At 38.6% G+C, this 21,027-nt stretch overlaps 1 protein-coding gene across 3 annotated transcripts in view; it reads left to right on the top strand.

Annotated features, from left to right (window-relative positions):
• Nucleotides 1-21,027, top strand: part of KLHL13 (kelch like family member 13) — a 199,100-nt gene that overhangs the window by 82,322 nt on the left and 95,751 nt on the right. The window lies entirely within an intron of this gene.

Here is a 21,027-nt window from a genome sequence, read left to right as displayed (position 1 = left end):
CTACTCCAGTATTCCTGGCCTTCCCTGGTGACTCAGATGGTAAAGAATCCTCCTGCATTGTGGGAGACCTGGGTTCGATCCCTGGGTTGGGAAGATCCCCTGGAGGAGGGCATGGCAACCCACTCCAGTATTATGGCCTGGAGAATGGAATTCAGTCAGTGGAGCTGTTAATGTGAATTTTTGGTTTTAAAGTATATAAGTGAATAAATACTGGTATCCATTGCTTACAAATAGATGTCTCAACAAAGTATTTTTTTAAATAGTATTGTCTGTGTTTGAGTGCACATTGCTGTTATTTGAAATTCCAGTTAAAACTTTTTCAGGGACTTATGAGAAATTCAGAGCTTCTTCTGTCAATTTAGGATTTTAAGTCGTTTAAAGAAATATGGCCTTTACTTTGTCGGTGTGTGGAGAGCTGGAGCTTGTCAAATAATTCAAAGTCTAACAGTGCTTGTATTGAAATACAAATGTAGGATTTTAACTATTTCAAAAATATAATATTTTTGTTACTCAGTTCTAAGGTACTTTAAAAATAGCTTCCCTGGTGGCTCAGAGGGTAAGGCGTCTGCCTGCAATGCAGGAGACCTGGTTTGATCCCTGGGTTGGGAAGATCCCCTGGAGAAGGAAATGGCAACCCACTCCAGTGTTCTTGTCTGGAGAATCCCATGGACAGAGAAGCCTGGTAGTCTACAGTCCATGGGGTCGCAAAGAGTCGGACACGACTAAGTGACTTTACTCACTCGCTCACTCATTAAAAGACTATGGAAGGAGGGGAAAGGTTGAAGTATGAAAGGGACATATATAAAGTCATTGTTATTTGAGAGATACCATGCTAGGAATTTTGCATAGTATTCCCATCAAAGGAAAATCATATGAAGAGTACATGCTTGTTGGAATGTGGGCAAAGGGCTGTAAGGTAGACTTATTCAGAGATACTGCACACAAGGAAGTCATTGCAGGAATACTGTGTGGCCATATAGAAGAGAAGAGTAGATTGCAGGGGTAGATTTCTAGTGGGGAATTGAGACTGCAGAGTTCATGTGCTGCTGAAGTCAGGGGTCTGTATCACACATTTGGAAGAGGAACTGGTAGGAGGGCAGTATTTCCTAAGCTTAAGTTGATAACTGAGGTAGTTATAGCACAATGGAATTTGTTTCCATTATTATTATCAAGATATAATTACATATAGTAAAATACAGAAACATTTAAATATACATCTGGATTTATTTTTATACATGCAAACATCCAGGTAACCACAGCCGAGGTCAAGATATAAAACAGTTCCGTCGCTCCAGAGAACTCCCTTGTTCCCCTCTCCAGTTCGTGTCTCCTCCCCTCCTACTGACTTGTGTATCTTGGGTTTGTGTTGCTTGTTCTTGAACTTCATGTAAATGTAGTCTAACACTGTATATTCTTTTGTGTATGGCTTCTGTTGTTCAAAATAATGTTTTTGAAATCCATTATTATTGCAGGTATCAGTAATTCCTTCTTTTTATTGCTCTGTAGTAGTCCCTTGTTTAAATATACCACAATTTATCCATTACTTGTTGAGAGTCATTTAAGTTATACTCATTATTTGGCCATTATGAATTAAGCTGTTGTTGATCTTTTTAGCAAATCTTTTTGTGGCCATACATATATACTCATTTCCTTTGGCTATATACCTAGAAATAGAATTGGTGGGTCATATGTGTATATATGTTTATTTAATTTATTTGACATTATTAGAAACTGCCAAATACTTTTAAAGAAGTTATACCAGTTTCTTCTCAGACCAATAAAAAGTGAGAATCTTTACAAACTCTTGGTGTTTAATTTTAGTTATTCTCTTGGGTGTATAGTTGTTTCCCACTATGGTTTTCACTTTGCATTTTCCTCATGTGAAATGATGTGAGTTTGTTTTTGTATGTTTGTTAGCTATTTGTCTGTCTTTTAGAAATATCCAAATCTTTTGCCCATTTAAAAATTGATTTTTTTCTCTTTGAGTTTTAAGAGTTTTTAATTTTTTTCTTGATATTTAGATAGATGTATTATGACTATTTTCTTCCATTCTGTAGCTTCCATCCCATTTCTTATTTGTGTCTTTTGGTGAGCAGTTTTATTTTTATGAAGTTCAATTGTCACTTTTTCTTTATGCTCAGTAATTTTTGCATCTTTCTAAGAAATCTTTACCGTCCCAAATTTCAGGCTTTTTTCCTAATGTTTTAGCCCCTGCATTGTAAGTGCATTCTTGACCAGAAACTTAAATAAATGAACTTATGGCGTGTTTGTATACACAAATTGTAGACCAGTTTCATATTCTAAATAAAAAAGAAACCAGACACATTTAGGAATGCATGAGAAGTATTAACCCTTTGTGACTAGGAAAGTTTTATTCCAGACTGTGAATTCTTTAATACCATGAAAGCTACTCATATGATGCAGTCTGTCAGTAGATTTCCTAAGAAATAAAAGATACAGTAAATGCTGAAGGTGTTTGAAAAAATTCATTGCCCATTTTAAGATTTAGAGTTAGTGAGTGATAGAAAGTTGTACTCTTAACAAGAAAAATAATTATCTGTCTGAAACCAATAAACAAGCATCGCACTTAATGATAAATATAAGAGTTGTTCCTTAAGCAGCAACAAAACAAAGATGCCCTCTATCACCATTTTAACATGTGTATCTGTAAACTATGGCCAGTGTCGATAAAGAGGCATAGTTCACAGGAAGGAGGAAACAAAAATGATCAAGTTTTAGAAGATAGGGTCATGTACCTACAAAAGCTAAGACTTAAAAACAACTTCTTTGTTCACAGAATTTTATTTTTTTTCTTTTTTCTTTTTTTTTTAAATTTTATTTTATTTTATTTTTTTAATTTTATTTTATTTTTAAACTTTACATAATTGTATTAGTTTTGCCAAATATCAAAATGAATCCGCCACAATTTTATTTTATTTTTAAACTTTACAATATTGTATTGGTTTTGCCGAACATCAAAATGAAGCCGCCACAGGTATACACGTGTTCCCCATCCTGAACCCTCCTCCCTCCTCCCTCCCTGTACCAATCCCTCTGGGTCGTCCCAGTGCACCAGCCCCAAGCATCCAGTATCGTGCATCGGACCTGGACTGGCGACTCGTTCTATATATGATATTATACGTATTTCAATGCCATTCTCCCAAATCATCCCACCCTCTCCCTCTCCCACAGAGTCCAAAAGACTGTTCTATACATCAGTGTCTCTTTTGCTGTCTCGTACACAGGGTTATTGTTACCATCTTTCTAAATTCCATATATATGCGTTAGTATACTGTATTGGTGTTTTTCTTTCTGGCTTACTTCACTCTGTATAATAGGCTAAGTTCTAAAATGTAGTTGGATATAAGGTAAAAATTACAAAACAATACCTTTTATCTGTATCAGACATAGCCATTTAGAATATATACTGGGGACTTCACTGGTAGCGCAGTGGATAGGAATCTGCCTGCCAGTGCAGGGGACACAGATTCAGTCCCTTATCTGGGAAGATCCCACATGCCATGGAGCAGTTGAGCCTGTGCACCACAACTCCTGAGCCTGCACTCTAAAGCCCACGAAGGTGCAAGTACTGAGCTTAATGTGCTGCAACTTCTGAAGCCTTGTGTGCCCTAGAGTACGTGCTCCGCAATAAGAGCTGCCACCGCAATGAGAAGCCGGCACACTGCAAGGAAGAGTAGCCTCCACTCATTGCGACTAGAGAAAGCCTGGGCAAAGCAATGAAGACTCAGCACAGCCAAACATAGATAGATAAATAAATAGAATATATAAGGGAAAACATTCCATTTACAAAAGCCATAGAATTTAATTGTTCAGTGTTAGTCATTTAGTCATGTCCGACTCTTTGTGACCCCATGGACTATAGCCCACCAGGCTCCTCTGTCTATGGAATTCTCCAGGTAAGACTACTGGAATCGGTTGCCATTTTCTTCTCCAGGGAATATTCCCGACCCATGGATCAAACCCAGCTTTCCCACATTGCAGGCAGACTCTTTACCAACTGAGACACTAGGAAAGCCCTTTAGTAATAAACCCAATAAAAACTTCTAAGACCTATATGAAGAAACTTTAAAAATTCAACTGAGAGATAAGAAGGAAGTTTTTTTTTTTTTTTTTTTAATGGAGAGACATTGTATGGTCCTTGACTAAAAGACTAAATTTTGGGAAGAGACAAGCTCTTCCCAAATTGTTTTATAGATTTAATACAAACTTAATAGGAAATATAAAATGTTGTCAAAGTGACTTTTCATTAAGATAGTAAATGTATAGAAGAAATGTATTCCCATTGTTTAATATAATGTCTGGCATGTGTAGTAGTAATTACTGGTCAAAAAATTCTAATGATTTGTTCTGCTTATAATTCAGCAAACATTTATTGTGTAATTGCTAAGTGCTAAACATTTTCATTAGTTATTTTTGGCTGTGCTGGGTCTTCATTGCTGCACGTGGACTTTCTCTAGTTAAAACGAGAAATGGCTACTCTCTAGTCATGATGCTTGGGCTTCCCATTGCAGTAATTTCTCTTGTAGAGCAAAGGCTCTGGGGCATGTGGGCTCAGTAGTTGCAACACACAGGCTTAGTTGCTCCACAGCATGTGGGATCTTCCTGGACCAGGGATTGAACCCATGTACTCTGCACTGCAAGGCAGACTTTCAACCACTGGGCTACCAGGGGAGCCTCGATGATGACTATATTAAAAATGATGAATCTTTGTTCTTATTGAACTTATATTTTGATGGAGATTGGGGTGGGGTCAGACAAAAACCAAATATATATTTATATATGAGAAAGTTAATGCAGAAAATTAAACAAGGTAGATAAAGAATTAAGGGTGGAGGTTTGCAGTGCAGAATAGCATTAATCTTTTATTAGTCTTAGATGTTTTTAGTCTTGCAGTCTACCATTCATCATCTGTTTTACCATGTTAAAAGCTTTATTCCAGTGATTCATCTGGTATAGAGAGAGGTCAGCCATGTATGACTTGCTGTGCTGCAAACATCATCTCAGTGTGAGCATCTTCCTCACACTGACAGTACACGTTACGCACTGTCAGGGAGGGCCCACTTTGGTAAGAGTTACCCAGTTGGTGGTGTGTGGTGGTGTGTTCTTTTGGGGTTCCTAGCTGTAGTAAGGATTTCTGCAATGATGTAGCAAGCTCTGACAGTGTTCCAATTTTCTAAAAAGTATTCTTTGGTAAATAAAACAGAGCGTATAATATTGTCTGGTATTTGCAACACAGGAAAAAGAGTGCCAGACACTGTATAATTGGATTTTCATCCCTTTAACAAATATTATGCACCATTTACTGTGCAAGGTGTTAGGGATATGACAGTGAATGATAATACATGGTTCCCTGTCAGTTAGGTGACTACTGTAGTAGGGAAAATAAGAAATGAGGAGAGTCTGAACAAAGGTGGTGGCAGAGGAAATGATGAAGAGTGGGGAGGAAGTTGTGAAATATTTGGGGTAACTTTAACAGTGCTTGGTATTTAACTAGATTCTTCACACTCCAATCCATATGATCTTTTAAAATTGCTTATCTGATAATGTGGTCCAGACTCCCCTTTCCTGTCTCCAGCTATTGAAATCTACCTGTTCTCCAAGACCCTCATCAAATTGTATGCCCTATCAGCCCTCCCTAATCAATCCAAGCAGATAATCAAAAGAAAGAAAGAAAGTGTAGTCCATAGTTGTGTCCAACTCTTTGTGATCCTATGGATTGTAGCCTGCCAGTCTCCTCTGTCCACGGGATTTTCAGATGATCAGGAGAGTCTCTTTTGTCTGTGAACCATTTTTTCCCTGTAATGAATTTTCTCATATTTGGATCTGCATTGAAGTAATTTGAGCATGTCTTTGCTTACAGCATCATTAAGAGAGCTCTTTCAGAGCGTGACTGCCTGCATCTAATGCATATTTACATCACATTGTATATAATGCAGGGTTTTGTACATAATAGGCATTCATCAAATATTTACAGACATTATAACATGTATCAACAATTATTTGTTGCTTGTGATTTTATTTGCTTAAATTGTTTAGGGTAGTTTTGTTTTCCACAGTCAACTCTTACTAAGAGTTAAGTAATTGGATATTAAACAGTAATCATTAAATTGTAAAATAGACTAATGAAATTTATTACAGATTTCTAAGAATAAGCTCAGACTTTTTAAACTGGCTTAATGTATAATCATTTCTTTTTTATGTTGAAAATTTACTACAACAAAATATGGCTCATAATTAAGAAAAGTTAATTTTATGTTTTCTTCTCAAAGCTAGCATATAAAAGTATGTGCGTTCTGTAGAACCTTAATTGTTTTTAAAACTATGGAAACAGCTATAATCATTTCTTACTATATGATGTCAAGGGAATACGGGGCTTTAAATCTGGTCATTTGATAGTTTAAAATATTGAGCCTTTGCCTTTTATCAAGCACTCGTCTCATCTGTAACATTTAAGGATTGGAAGATCCTGACCTTCCTTTAAGTTTTAAAAGTCTGGAATTGTATCTTTAAACCTAAGCACATAGTAGGTGATAAACAACACGTCTTTGATTAACCTTGAAAATGGTCAGTCATTGAAGATATCCTTTTATTACTCTTTTCACAATTCAGCTTTTTAAACTTCTATGAAGATAGGATTTTCTGTGCTTTCTAAAGATTAAAAATTTATGAGAATCTAGTTTTACCTTTGCTAAATTGAGTCAATGATTATAATAAGGTTAAATCTTTGGCTGGAAGATGCCTATAAGCATTATAATATGAGGATAATGCACAGATTTCTGAGACCAGTTACATTTTATACTATGGACTTTTATTTTGGCTCAGAAATTCTGTAGATCTTGGGTAACCTATTATTATTGTTGTAATATATTGCAGTATATGTGTGTTTATCAGCATATTTGTTCCTTTCACCGAAGAGTTACATATCTTTATACAAAGGGCATGGAATTGTTAGTAATGTTTGCCTGTTTGATCTTTCTAGAGAATTTTCTAGGCCATAGGAAGTGTCTCTGTTTCTGGGGAGAGGAATTACTACCCTGATTCCTCTATGTCTTGAATATTCCTGTTCATGATTCTATGCGTAGTCTACACATTCTTTCTGGGACATCTCATCTACAGCCATTATTTCAATTCCAAACAGTGTGTGAAGACCTTAACATTTCTATTTAACGTTTAAATCTTTTTCATGAGTCCCCCAACTAAAAAGTTCTTTATTCCTCTCTCTACTAGTTGTTCATTTGTTTTGACTTTACAAATAATTCATATTTATTATGGAACACTTAAAATAACAAATTATATACATGTATGCAGAGAAAATAATCACCAGAAGTAACTCTCTTAAACCCCCTTAATGCATTTTCACTGTGGTTTTTTGGTGTATTTTAAAATGTAACTGAAGTTGTAATTATTGAACATGATATGGTATATGTGCTTAAGAGCAGAAGCTTTGAAATCTTCCAAATACAAGTTCATATCAAACTCTACTACTTACTAGCTGTGTGAACTTTGGAAAGTTTCTTAACCTCTCTGAATATGTTTCCTCATCTATAAAAAAAAGAGTGTCATTGTTTTGGATTGTTCTAAGAATAAAATAAAATTTAGTAAGATAGTCACATTTCCAGTACATGGTAAATTCTCAATAAATGGAAGAACTTACTGTTTTATTATACTTTATATCATGTCTGTATCCTACTGTTTTCCTTAGTTGTATCATGAGCATTTTCACGTGTCAATAAAAACTTTTAGTAGCTATAATAGCTGCAAAGTGTAAACTCTTTCATGGTACAAATGATTTCTTAACATTAAATATTTAGGTTGGATTTACTTTGTGGGTATTACTTGTTTTAGTGTCTACCATATCATATTTTCTCTCCTCACTTAAATATTTGTTATCTTTTTTCTGTTACTTAATGAATTTATTTTAAACTCTATCAGACTCTCTCTCTACTTTCTCTGATATACATTTTAGTTGTTATTCTGGTTTAGTTTCCTGGTAGTTGGCCAGTATAATTTATTGCTTTCCTCATCTGATCATGTTATCTTATTTGGCTTCCTCTTCCTGCTTTATTGATTCTTGTTCTCCTGAATGTTTTCTTGTTCTCCTAAAAGTGCCAAAAGCTTTCAGCATTGTTTTCTGACTCCTGTATGAAAACATTTCCAGAGTTCTGCTCTTTCTCTGAGCATTTATGATGACATATCTCCTTTTCCTTGTTTTTCAATACATTTTCACTACCCCCATGCTAATTGTTTTTCTATGTGTTTATTCTCAGAGGAAGAAAGATTCTTTGGCCTTTGTAATGGCTGTTCCCTTTGTCTGGAACGTTCTTCCTCATGGTCTTTGTGTGGCTGTTTCTTCTTCTTTTCAGATCTCCATGGAAATATCCACTTAAAGATTTTCTTTGACCACTCACTCTGAAGAGGCCACTTGTTTAGTGTCACACTCACCTAGATCCATTCTCTGCATGACTCATCACTATCACTATTAGATATTTTCCTTCTTTGTTTATTATCTGTTCCCTTTTGCTAAAATAGTAGCTGTAGGAGGGCAGGGATATTGTCTGTCTTGTTGATTAATTTTATCACCTACCACCATGTCTTGTACATTTTAGTTGTACAGTAGTTATTAATATTTGCCTAATGAGTGAATTAACCATCACCCCACTATGTGCTCTTGATCCCCTTCCTCAGAGTTTTACCCATGATAGAAATAAATGAAATAAATAGATGAGGGAGGAAAGACAGTTCTTCCTTGAAGGACAACTCCAAATTATATATATGTTATGAGTATATGTGTTTGTATGTATTGAGTTGGTCAGAAAGTTCGTTTGGTGTCCATAAGATGTTACAGAAAAACCCAAACAGACTTTTTGGCCAACTCAATATATATTTCCCCCTCCAGCAGATAGAATTTCATCTGTCTCCCTTCTTGAGTGTAGACTTAATGATTTACTTTCCAAAGAGAGTGGAGAGGAAAACATAGTACCTTTATGGTGAAGAAATCTGGCAAATACTCCCTGTGGTAGACTTAATAGTGGCCCTCCAAAGATGTCTACATGTTAATCCACAGAACCTGGGACTGATGTATGTGGCAAAAATGGACTTTGCATATATGGTTTAGCTAAGGATCTTGAGATGGGGAAGTTATCCTGGATTATCTAGGAGAGCCCACTGTGATCACAAGGGTCCTCATAAAAGGGATGCAAGTGGATTCAGAGTCAGAAAAAGGAGATGTGATCAAGGAAGGAGAGTTTGGAGCCATGTCTTTTGAAGATGGAGGAAGGTATCATGAGCCATAGAATGCAGGTGCCCTCTAGAAGCTAGAAAAGACAGACAAATTCTCCTCCCTAGCCTCGCCAATACCTTGATTTTAGACTTCTGACCTCCGAAACTATAAGGGAGTCAATTTGTGTTGTTTAGTTGATGCTGTGAAAGTGCTGCACTCAATGTGCCAGCAAATTTGGAAAACTCAGCAGTGGCCACAGGACTGGAAAAGGTCAGTTTTCATTCGAATCCCAAAGAAAGGCAATGCCAAAGAATTCTCAAACTACCGCACAATTGCACTCATCTCACACACTAGTAAAGTAATGCTCAAAATTCTCTAAGCCAGGCTTCAGCAATACGTGAACCTTGAACTTCCAGATGTTCAAGCTGGTTTTAGAAAAGGCAGAGGAACCAGAGATCAAATTGCCAACATCTGCTGGATCACCAAAAGAGCAAGAGAGTTCCAGAAAAACATCTATTTCTGCTTTATTGACTATGCCAAAGCCTTTGTGTGAATTACAATCAACTGTGGAAAATTCTGAAAGAGATGGGAATACCAGACCACCTGACCTGCCTCTTGAGAAACCTATATGCAGGTCAGGAAGCAACAGTTAGAACTGGACATGGAACAACAGACTGGTTCCAAATAGGAAAAGGAGTTCGTTAAGGCTGTATATTGTTACCCTGCTTATTTAACTTCTATGCAGAGTACATCATGAGAAACACTAGACTGGAAGAAGCACAAGCTGGAATCAAGATTCCTGGAAGAAATATCAATAACCTCAGATATGCAGATAATACCACTCTTATGGCAGAAAGTGAAGAGGAACTAAAAAGACTCTTGATGGAAGTGAAAGAGGAGAGTTAAAAAGTTGGCTTAAAGCTCAACATTCAGAAAACTAAGATCATGGCATCTTGTCCCATCACTTCATGGCAAATAGATAGGGAAACAGTAGAAACAGTGGCTGACTTTATTTTTTGGGGCTCCAAAATCACTGCAGATGGTGACTGCAGCCATGAAATTAAAAGACGCTTACTCCTTGGAAGGAAAGTTATGACCAACCTGATAGCATATTCAAAAGCAGAGACATTACTTTGCCAACAAAGGTCCATCTAGTCAAGGCTATGGTTTTTCCAGTGGTCACGTATGGATGTGAGAGTTGGACTGTGAAGAAAGCTGAGCACCGAAGAATTGATGCTTTTGAACTGTGGTGTTGGAGAAGACTCTTGAGAGTCCCTTGGACTGCAAGGAGATCCAACCAGTCCATTCTAAAGGAGATCAGTCCTGGGTGTTCTTTGGAAGGACTGATGCTAAAGCTGAAACTCTAGTACTTTGGCCACCTCATGTGAAGAGTTGACTCATTGGAAAAGACCCTGATGCTGGGAGGGATTGGGGGCAGGAGGAGAAGGGGACAACAGAGAATGAGATGCCTGGATGGCATCACCGACTCGATGGATGTGAGTTTGAGTTAACTCCGGGAGTTGGTGATGGGCAGGGAGGCCTGGCATGCTGCAATTCATGGGGTCCCAAAGAATCGGACACGACTCAGTGACTGAACTGAACTGAAAGCTGTTAAGATTGTAGTCATTTGTCACAGCAGTAATAAGAAATGAATGTATCCAGAGTCTGGCACAAAGGCTTCCCAGTATATTCCAACAGTTGTAATTTCTGACTCGGCATGGGCACAAGAGAGGTATCAGGGGCAGCTGTAATGATCCTTCTGTAATGTGAATATGTGTGTTCGTATCATCTCCTTGTTTAGATTGCTTTACTGCTCCACAGTGTGGCAAGGCCTGTCATGCAGCTCCGCTGCCTCCCCAGCCTCATCTCCTGCCTACAGCACATATTGCAGCCTCCCTCAACGTTTATCCTTCAAGGCCCAGCAAAGGTCTTAACTCCTCTGTAATACCTTCACTAACATGAACTCCATTCCTCTTCCAAAAAGAATGAGGTCTTCTATTATGACTCCCATAGTAGTAACAACTCATTCCAATGGTGGTGGTAGGGTGGGATCTTTAATTGCAGCATGTGAGATCTAGTTCCCTGATTGAGAATCGAACCTGGGCCCCCTGCATTGGGAGTGTGGAGTCTTAGCCCCTGGACCACCGGGGAAGTCCCCAGGTCAAGGCATTTCTGCTGTATTTTGAAAGAGCATATGTATTAACTAATAGGTTAAGTGCTATAAATGAATTGGGAACCTGGAAGTTGACAAAAGTAAGCTTTTCTTTAAAAAGTATTCACTTCTCTCCATTTCCCGTCTTTCAGTTTTTCCCCCTTTTCATCTTCCCAACAAATGCAGTTGTGTGGAGAATGTTGAAAGATTATATAAAATTTCCAAAGCCTCCTGAATCACAATTGGGTCATGGGTTATGCAGGACCCATGAAACAGTTCAGAGCCTTACACGATGTGGATGCTTTTTAAAAATATACAGTCAGACAACAAAGTTTTCCTTTATCTTCTGGTCATCATTGTTGTGTGACATGTTGACTTCCTATCTCCTAATGCTTTTCTATCATTACTTTAATTTTTTAAATAAATTTATTTATTTCTTTATTTTGGCTGTTCTGGGTCTTCATCGCTGCATTGGCTTTTCTCTAGCTGTGGTGAGTGGGGACTACTCTCTAGTTGCAGTCAGCGTACAGGCTTCTCATTGCAGTGGCTTCTCTAGTTGCAGAGAAGTTGCAGGAGCTCTAGCATGCATTGGAGAAGGCAATGGCATCCCACTCCAGTACTCTTGCCTGGAAAATCCCACGGACGGAGGAGCCTGGTGGGCTGCAGTCCATGGGGTCGCTAAGAGTCGGACATGACTGAGCAACTTCACTTTCACTTTTCACTTTCATGCATTGGAGGAGGAAATGGCAACCCACTCCAGTGTTCTTGCCTGGAGAATCCCAGGGTCGGTGGAGCCTGATGGGCTGCCGTCTATGGGGCTGCACAGAGTCAGACACGACTGAAGCAGCTTAGCAGCAGCAGCAGCAGCAGCATGCATGGGCCCAGTAGTTGTGGCTCCCAGGCTCTAGAGCACAGGCTCGGTGCTTGTGGAGCATGGGCTTAGTTGCTCCTCGGCATGTGGGATCTTCCCAGATAAAGGGTCAAACCATGTCTCCTGCATTGGCAGATGGAGTCTTTACCACTGAGCCACCAGGAAGATCCCCCCCGCCCATCCATTGCTTTATTTTAAATTAAAATGAACAGAAAAAGAGTCATACCTTTTATTTTTCCTGGAAGGAAGCTCTACTCTTACTTTGGATTATAGTTTCTGTGCCTGCTTTTGGGTTTTAGCTATGGCAGTTTCAAGCTTTGTGACCCTCAGGCAGCCCTATTTTGGGTCTCCTCTTAGAGTCCAAGGCCTTAATCTGCCATTGAGGGAAAAGGAAATGTGTCCTTCTCCCTTCCTAGTTATGAAGTAAATTCTCCTGAATGTGGAGACATTTTCCTTTATCAGCACAGCATGACATAGATGACACAGATACGAGCTCCCGAAAGCTAGAAAAAAAATTTTTCTGATTTTAGCAATCTGTTTTCTGGGAAACAAAATAACAGAGACAGCAGAGTTAATTTGAATTAAACTTGTTGTTTTTGACAGGAGCTGTGCCTAGATATAGACAGTGTCATTTATTTTTCCTGGCACATTATTGAAAATAGTATTATGTAACTTCGTCTGAACTTGTCTGAGATCAGCCATTGTCCAGAGTTGGCAGGTCCCTCAGGTTTGGCTTAGCTCCCAATTTTGTCTTCTCAAGTTTGGGTGGCTGTCTGAGTCAGTGGGAGGCCACTTAGAACATACTTTTCTCTCTAGGTTCCCTGAGGCAGGGCTAAAACCAATAAGGCCTCTAGGGAGAGAAGAGCTGTTTGATCTCTGGACACTAGAGTCTGCCTCTTCCTGTTATATTTATCCTTTGACCATGTGACATGTAGGGCAAAGTACATAAATATTAGCTCTTAATCCCATACTCCTATCCTTTCCCTTTAAGGACAGTTCATTTACCTGAGAGACCCTTCTGCTGAAAAGGCAGAATGCAATCCTGAGTTTGAAAAACCCTGTTTTCTAGTCCTGCCTCTACCAACAGTGGCAATTTATTTAGCATGCTACCCATTTCTTTCTTTGTCTTTCTCTCTCTCTCTCTCTCTCTTTTTTTCCCCAAACAGAAATACTTTCTTTCTCCTGTCTTGAAAATTAATGAGATGATATGCTTGAATTACTTTCTTCTCCCTGGAAGGCTGACCCTACAGCAATTCAAGTTGATTTTTGAAAGGAGTTGAGAACAGAGTTAAGACTATTTGTTTTTCTAAGAATAGTTGTGGCTCCACAAAAAAGAGACTGCATTTCTTTAAAGACAGAAAAAGATTGTAGGGATGTTGTTCAACCCTCTTAAATGTAAAAAGGCAAGGAATATGATATGCAAAGATGAGAGACCTTTTCCAAGTTCACACAGCAAGGGAAAGATCCAGGACATCAATACCCAGGTTTTCTGATGTAAAGTATCATTTTTACCTCAGATACCTACATTTTGCATATTTAAAGCAAAAAAAAGTAGTTTCTATAATAAAATGTTTTCTGTCAGATTTTCAGTATTGTTTGGTACATAAATTTTATATTTATAGTTAATTTGGTATGTAGTCTATAATTATATGTATAAAATACTTTTGACTAAATAGTTCAAGTAGTTTCTTTTCTGTGGGATGGATAACTATTAATAAGGGAATTAATACATCAATTATAATAAGGGAATAAGCCTTCATCTAATAATCAGTGGCAAGCAGGGAGGTAGATAAAAATATTACTAGATGGAATCTTAACCCTGTCTGTGTCCTGAACATCACTGAGTGCTATTCTAGCATAGTAGTTGGACATAAGCATATACTTAATGACATATCCACATCCAGGCACAACTCTTGCTGTTAAAACATTGTTAGTTCAAATTCAGCTCATTCTCCCGCCTCAGTGATTTTGTTTTCTCTAAAACAGATTGCTAAAATCATCAATTTCTTTACAGTTGTCCATAGCCCCACGTGGGCTTTCCTGGTGGCTCAGTGGTAAAGAATCTGCAGGAGACATGGGTTCGACCCCTGGGTCAGGAAGATCCCCTGGGGAAGAAAATGGCAACCCCCCTCCAGTATTCTTGCCTGGGAAATCCCATGGACAGAGGAGCCTGGTGGAGTCACAAAGAGTCAGACACGACTTAGTCACTAAACAACTATATAGCCCTAAATATTAGTTTCCTCTTGCTGTATTGAATAACTACAATCTCAGTGCTTAAAACAACACAGATTTATTATCTTGCAGTTCTGGAGGTCATGGGACTAAAGTCAAGGTATAGGCAGGACTGCATTCCTTTTGGAGTCTTTAAGGGAAATTCTGTTTCCTTGCCTTTCTAATCTTCCAGAGGCTGCCTACACTACTTTGCTCTCTTCCTCCATCTTCAAAGCCAGCAACAGTGGGTTGAGTTTGTCTCATATCTCGTCACTTGGACCTCTTCTGCTTCCTTCTTCTGTTTTAAGAATGCTTATGATTACATTGAGCCTACTTGAATAATCCAGTGTAACACCTCCCCCCCCATTTCCTAACCCTTAATTTAATCACATCTGCAGTCCATTTTACCATGTCAAGTAACATATTCACAAACTGGGGATTAGGCCGTGTTCTAAGGAGTAGGCCATTGTCTTATGCACCACACTCAGTATCCATGTCTACTGTCAATACCATGCTGTGTGTTTGAGAGTGTTAAGATAATGGCTCTTTTTCAGTTTTAATAATTATTTTCTAAAACATTTATCACTAATTCTTATTCTAGTGCCCTTCATGTACTTTCCTTTCCTTATTAAGATGATTTTTACACATAATAGGTGAAATACATGTGTATATATATATGTATATGAAAATTACAGAAATTTTGAAAAATGCAGAAAAGAAAATAAATCTTACATTATCCCACCTTATCTAAGGTAAACCAGTTATTGTGTTGGCATATATCCTTTCAACTGTTTTTCTGTGCATATATTTTACATGATCTTCATGTATGTACAGTTTTCAATTATACAAAGTGATACCATTAACACTTTTCATATCATTAACCATTTACTTAATAATCACCTAATGAAAAAAAAATAGCATTTTAAAATAAAATTGATCTATGTATAGTATAAAATTGAGAAAATGCAGAAAAGGATAAATAGAAAATAATATCATTATTTAAATTCAACTACTCTTTTAACATTTAGATATATTTCACTCATTTTTTCCCTTTCTTTCTTAAAATAAAAGAAATTAGACTCCTACCTTACACATATTTTTATGTCATGTATTTCTCTGATAATGCAGTGTTAATGTTTCCCCATATGGGCTTCCCTGTGCCCTGTGGTAAAGAATCTGCCTGCAATGTAGGAGACCCAGGTTTGATCCTGGGTTTGGAAAGATCCCCTGGAGAAGGAAATGGCAACCCACTCCAGTGCTCTTGCCAGGAGAATTATATGGATAGAGGAGCCTGGCGGGCTACAGTTTGTGGGATCACAAAGAGTCAGACACGACTGAGCAACTAACACTTTCACTTTCATATTACTATTAAATATTTTAAATGGTTCATTTTGAAATATGTCTCAATGAAAAATTAATATATCTCTATTTTTAGAACTTAGTACTTTGATGAAAAGAAAATTTATATCATTAAGTTGTTTCACTACTTGGTTAATATTTTGGTCTATATTTATATAAAATGTATATATCATTGTTTTTATAAAATATAATAGATATTATTTTGTATTTGCATTTTTCATGTAATATATCAGTATATCTTTCTGTGTCCATATTCCTCTTCAGGATTTCTCAATCCTTATAAAATGCTATCTGGAACATAATAAACACTCAAATATTCCCTCTTAAAATTGTTCACATCAGCCTCCTTATAAGTATTCAGGTCAGTTCAGTTGCTCAGTTGTGTCCAACTCTTTGCAACCCCATGAATCACCTCCCTGTCTATTACCAACTCCCGGAGTCTACTCAAACTCATGTCCATCGAGTCGGTGATTCCATCCAGCCATCTCATCCTCTGTCGTCTCCTTCTCCTCCCGCCCCCAATCCCTCCCAGCATCAGGGTCTTTTCCAGTGAGTCAACACTTCGCATGAGGTGGCCAAAGTACAGGAGTTTCAGCTTTAGCATCAATCCTCCCAGTGAACACCCAGAACTGTTTTCCTTCAGGATGGACTGGTTGGATCTCCTTGCAGTCCAAGGGACTCTTAAGAGTCTTCTCCAACACCACAGTTCAAAAGCATCAATTCTTCAATGCTCAGCTTCCTTCACAGTCCAACTCTTACATCCATACATGACCACTGGAAAAACCATAGCCTTGACTAGATGGACCTTTGTTGGCAAAGTAATGTCTCTGCTTTTCAATATGCTATCTAGGTTGGTCATAACTTTCCTTCCAAGGAGTAAGCGTCTTTTAATTTCATGGCTGCAGTCACCATCTGCAGTGATTTTGGAGCCCAAAAAAATAAAGTCTGACGCTGTTTCCACTGTTTCCCCATCTATTTCTCGTGAAGATGGGACCAGATGCCATGATCTTCGTTTTCTGAATGTTGAGCTTTAAGCCAACTTTTTCACTCTCCTCTTTCACTTCCATAAAGAGTCTTTTTAGTTCCTCTTCAATTTCTGCCATAAGGGTGGCGTCATCTGCGTATCTGAGGTTATTCATAATTCTCCTGGCAATCTTGATTCCAGCTTGTGCTTCTTCCAGCCCAGTGTTTCTCATGATGTACTCTACATATAAGTTAAATAAGCAGGGTGACAATATACAGCCTTGACGAACTCCTTTTCCTATTTGGAACCAGTCTGTTGTTCCATGTCCAGTTCTAACTGTTGCTTCCTGACCTGCATATAGGTTTCTCAAGAGGCAGGTCAGGTGGTCTGGTATTCCCATCTCTTTCAGAATTTTCCACAGTTTATTGTGATCCACGCAGTCAAAGGCTTTGGCATAGTCAATAAAGCAGAAATAGATGTTTTTCTGGAGCTCTCTCGCTCTTTTGATGATCCAGCGGTTGTTGGCAATTTGATCTCTGGTTCCTCTGCCTTTTATAAAACCAGCTTGAACATCTGGAAGTTCACGATTCATGTATTGCTGAAGCCTGGCTTGGAGAATTTTGAGCATTACTTTATTAGCCTGTGAGATGAGCGCAACTGTGTGGTAGTTTGAGCATTCCTTGGCATTGCCTTTCTTTGGTATTGGAATGAAAACTGACCTTTTCCAGTCCTGTGGCCGCTGCTGAGTTTTCCAAATTTGCTGGCATATTGAGTGTAGCACTTTCACAGCATCATCTTTCAGGATTTGAAATAGCTCAACTGGAATTCCATCACCTCCACTAGCTTTGTTCGTAGTGATGCTTCCTAAGGCCTACTTGACTTCACATTCCAGGATATCTGGTGCTAGGTCAGTGATCACACCATCGTGATTATCTAGGTCATGAAGATCTTTTTTGTACAGTTCTTCTTTGTATTCTTGCCATCTCTTCTTAATATCTTCTGCTTCTATTAGGTCCATACCATTTCTGTCCTTTATCAAGCCCATCTTTGCATGAAATGTTCCCTTGGTATCTCTGATTTTCTTGAAGAGATCTCTGGTCTTTCCCATTCTATTGTTTTCCTCTATTTCTTTGCATTGATTGCTGAGGAAGGCTTTCTTATCTCTCCTTGCTATTCTTTGAAACTCGGCATTCAGATGCTTATATCTTTCCTTTTCTCCTTTGGTTTTTGCTTCTCTTCTTTTCACAGCTATTTGTAAGGCCTCCTCAGACAGCCATTTTGCTTTTTTGCATTTCTTTTCCATGGGGATGGTCTTGATCCCTGTCTGCTGTACAATGTCACGAACCTCCATCCATAGTTCATCAGGCACTCTATCTGTCAGATCTAGTCCCTTAAATCTATTTCTCACTTCCACTGTATAATCATAAGGGATTTGATTTAGGTCATACCTGAGTAGTCTAGTGGTTTTCCCTACTTTCTTCAATTTAAGTCTGAATTTGGCAACAAGGAGTTCATAATCTGAGCCACAGTCAGCTCCTGGTCTTGTTTTTGCTGACTATATAGAGCTTCTCTATCTTTGGCTGCAAAGAATATAATCAATCTGATTTCGGTGTTGACCACCTGGTGATGTCAATGTGTAGAGTCTTCTCTTGTGTTGTTGGAAGAGAGTGTTTGTTATGACCAGTGCATTCTCTTGGCAAAACTCTATTATTAGCCTTTGCCCTGCTTCATTCCGTACTCCAAGGCCAAATTTGCCTGTTACTCTAGGTGTTTCTTGACTTCTTACTTTTGCATTCCAGTCCCCTATAATGAAAAGGACATCTTTTGGGGTGTTAGTTGTAGGTCTTTATAGTACCGTTCAACTTCAGCTTCTTCAGCATTACTGGTTGAATCATAGGCTTGGGTTACCGTGATATTGAATGGCTTGCCTTGGAAATGAACAGAGATCATTCTGTCGTTTTTGAGATTGCATCCAAGTACTGCATTTTGGACTCTCTTGTTGACCATGATGACTACTCCATTTCTTCTAAGGGATTCATGCCCACAGTAGTGTATATAATGGTCATCTGAGTTAAATTCATCCATTCCAGTCCATTTTAGTTCACTGATTCCTAGAATGTTGACATTCACTCTTGCCATGTCCCGTTTGACCACTTCAATTTGCCTTGATTCATGGACCTAACATTCCAGGTTCCTATGAAATATTGCTTTTACAGCATCGGACCTTGCCTCTATCACCAGTCACATCCACAACTGGGTATTGTTTTTGCTTTGGCTCCATCCCTTCGTTCTTTCTGGAGTTATTTCTCCACTGATCTCCAGTAGCATATTGGGCACCTACCGACCCGGGGAGTTCCCCTTTCAGTACCCTATCATTTTGCCTTTTCATACTGTTCATGGGGTTCTCAAGGCAAGAATACTGAAGTGGTTTGCCATTCCCTCCTCCAGTGGACCACATTCTGTCAGACCTCTCCACCATGATCCGTTGATCTTGAGTGGCCCCACACGCCATGGCTTAGTTTCATTGAGTTAGACAAGACTGTGGTCCATGTGATCAGATTGGCTAGTTTTTTGTGATTATGTGATTATTTTCTGTGATTATTGGCTAATTTTCTGTGATTATGGATTCAGTGTGTCTGCCCTCTGATGCCCTCTCACAACACCTACCATCTTACTTGGGTTTCTCTTACCTTGGACGTGGGGTATCTCTTCACGGCTGTTCCAGCAAAGCACAACCGCTGCACCTTACCTTGTATTAGGGGTATCTCCTCACAGCCGCCTCTCCTGAGCTTGGACATGGGGTAGCTCATCTCGGCCGCCGCCCCTGTCCTCGGACGTGGGATAGCTCGTCACAGCCTCAGCCCCTGACCTCAGATGTGGGGTAGCTCATCTCGGCTGCTCCTGTGCCGACGCAGCCTCACACTCTTGGTCACCACCCTGACCTTGTGTGAGGGGTAACTCCTCTGGGCCACGCTTCTGTGCCGTCCTTCGCAGCCGGTGCGCTTCTGTGCGGTCTGTCAGTTTTCTTCATATGCAACACTTCCTCAGTCTTTCCTTGACTTTCATGTCTTTGGCACTTTTGAAGACTGAAGACCAGTTATTTTGTAGAATGTCCTTCAGTTTGAGTTAGTCCTAATGGTTTGTCATGCTTATATTCAGATCTTCCTTCATCAGCAGAAATTGCACAGAAATGATACTGTATTCTCATTGTATCCTGTTAGGTAAAACGTGATTTTTTTTGTCCCGTACTGGTGATGTTAACTTGATTAAGCTGCTGTCTGTTAGGCTTAAATTGTAAAGAGTTAAACTTTACATGGTAAAATTGCTTTTTCTCTCCTTTCTAATTAATAGTATTTCTGGGCAGATAGTAGGAGTACTTTAAGGGTCTAAAAATATCTTGTTCCTCATCAACCTTTTTTTTTCCAACTTGAAGTATAGTACAATTTTAATTTGCAGTATTGTGTTAGTTTCAGGTGTGCAGTAATGTTATTCAGTTATAAATATATTTTTTCAAATTATTTGCCATTATAGGTTATTTTAAGATATTGAAGGTAGTTTCCAGTACTGTGAAGTAAATCCTTGTTGCTTATCTATCTTATGTGGTTTGTATCTGTTAATCCCATATTCCTAATTTATCCCTCCTCCCCTTTATTTCCTCTTTGGTAATCATAAATTTGCTTTCTCTGTCTGTTAATCTAATTCTGTATTATTTTTAAATTCCACATATAAGTGATATAATATGTGTCTTTCTCTGTTTGACTCCCTTTGCTTAGTGTGATCATCTCTAGGTCCATCCATGTTGCCGCAAATGTCAATACTGTATTCTTTTTTATGGCAAAGTAAGATTCCATTGTATATATATTCCACATCTTCTTTAAGCTAATCATCTGTTAATGGGCATTTGGATTGTTCCTATGTCTTGGCTATTGTAGATAGAGATGCTATGGACAGTGGGTTGCATGTATCTTTTCAAATTATAGTTTTCATCTTTTCTGGTTATATGCCCTGGAGTGGGATTGCTGGATCATTTTTGTTCAGTCGCTAAGCCATGTCTGACTCTTTGCAGCCTTGTGGACTACCGCACGCCAGGCTTCCCTGTCCTTCACTGTCTCCCAGAGTTTGCTCGAACTCATGTCCATCAAGTCAGTGATGCCATCCAACCATCTCATCCTGTGTCATCCCCTTCTCCTCCTGCATTGAATCTTTCCAAGCATCAGGGTCTTTTCTAA

Source organism: Bubalus bubalis, chromosome X (assembly GCF_019923935.1).
Source record: "Bubalus bubalis isolate 160015118507 breed Murrah chromosome X, NDDB_SH_1, whole genome shotgun sequence".
NCBI lineage: Eukaryota > Metazoa > Chordata > Mammalia > Artiodactyla > Bovidae > Bubalus > Bubalus bubalis.
The sequence above is the reverse complement of the archived record's forward strand: the minus strand, read 5'-3'. Positions and strand labels throughout refer to the sequence as shown.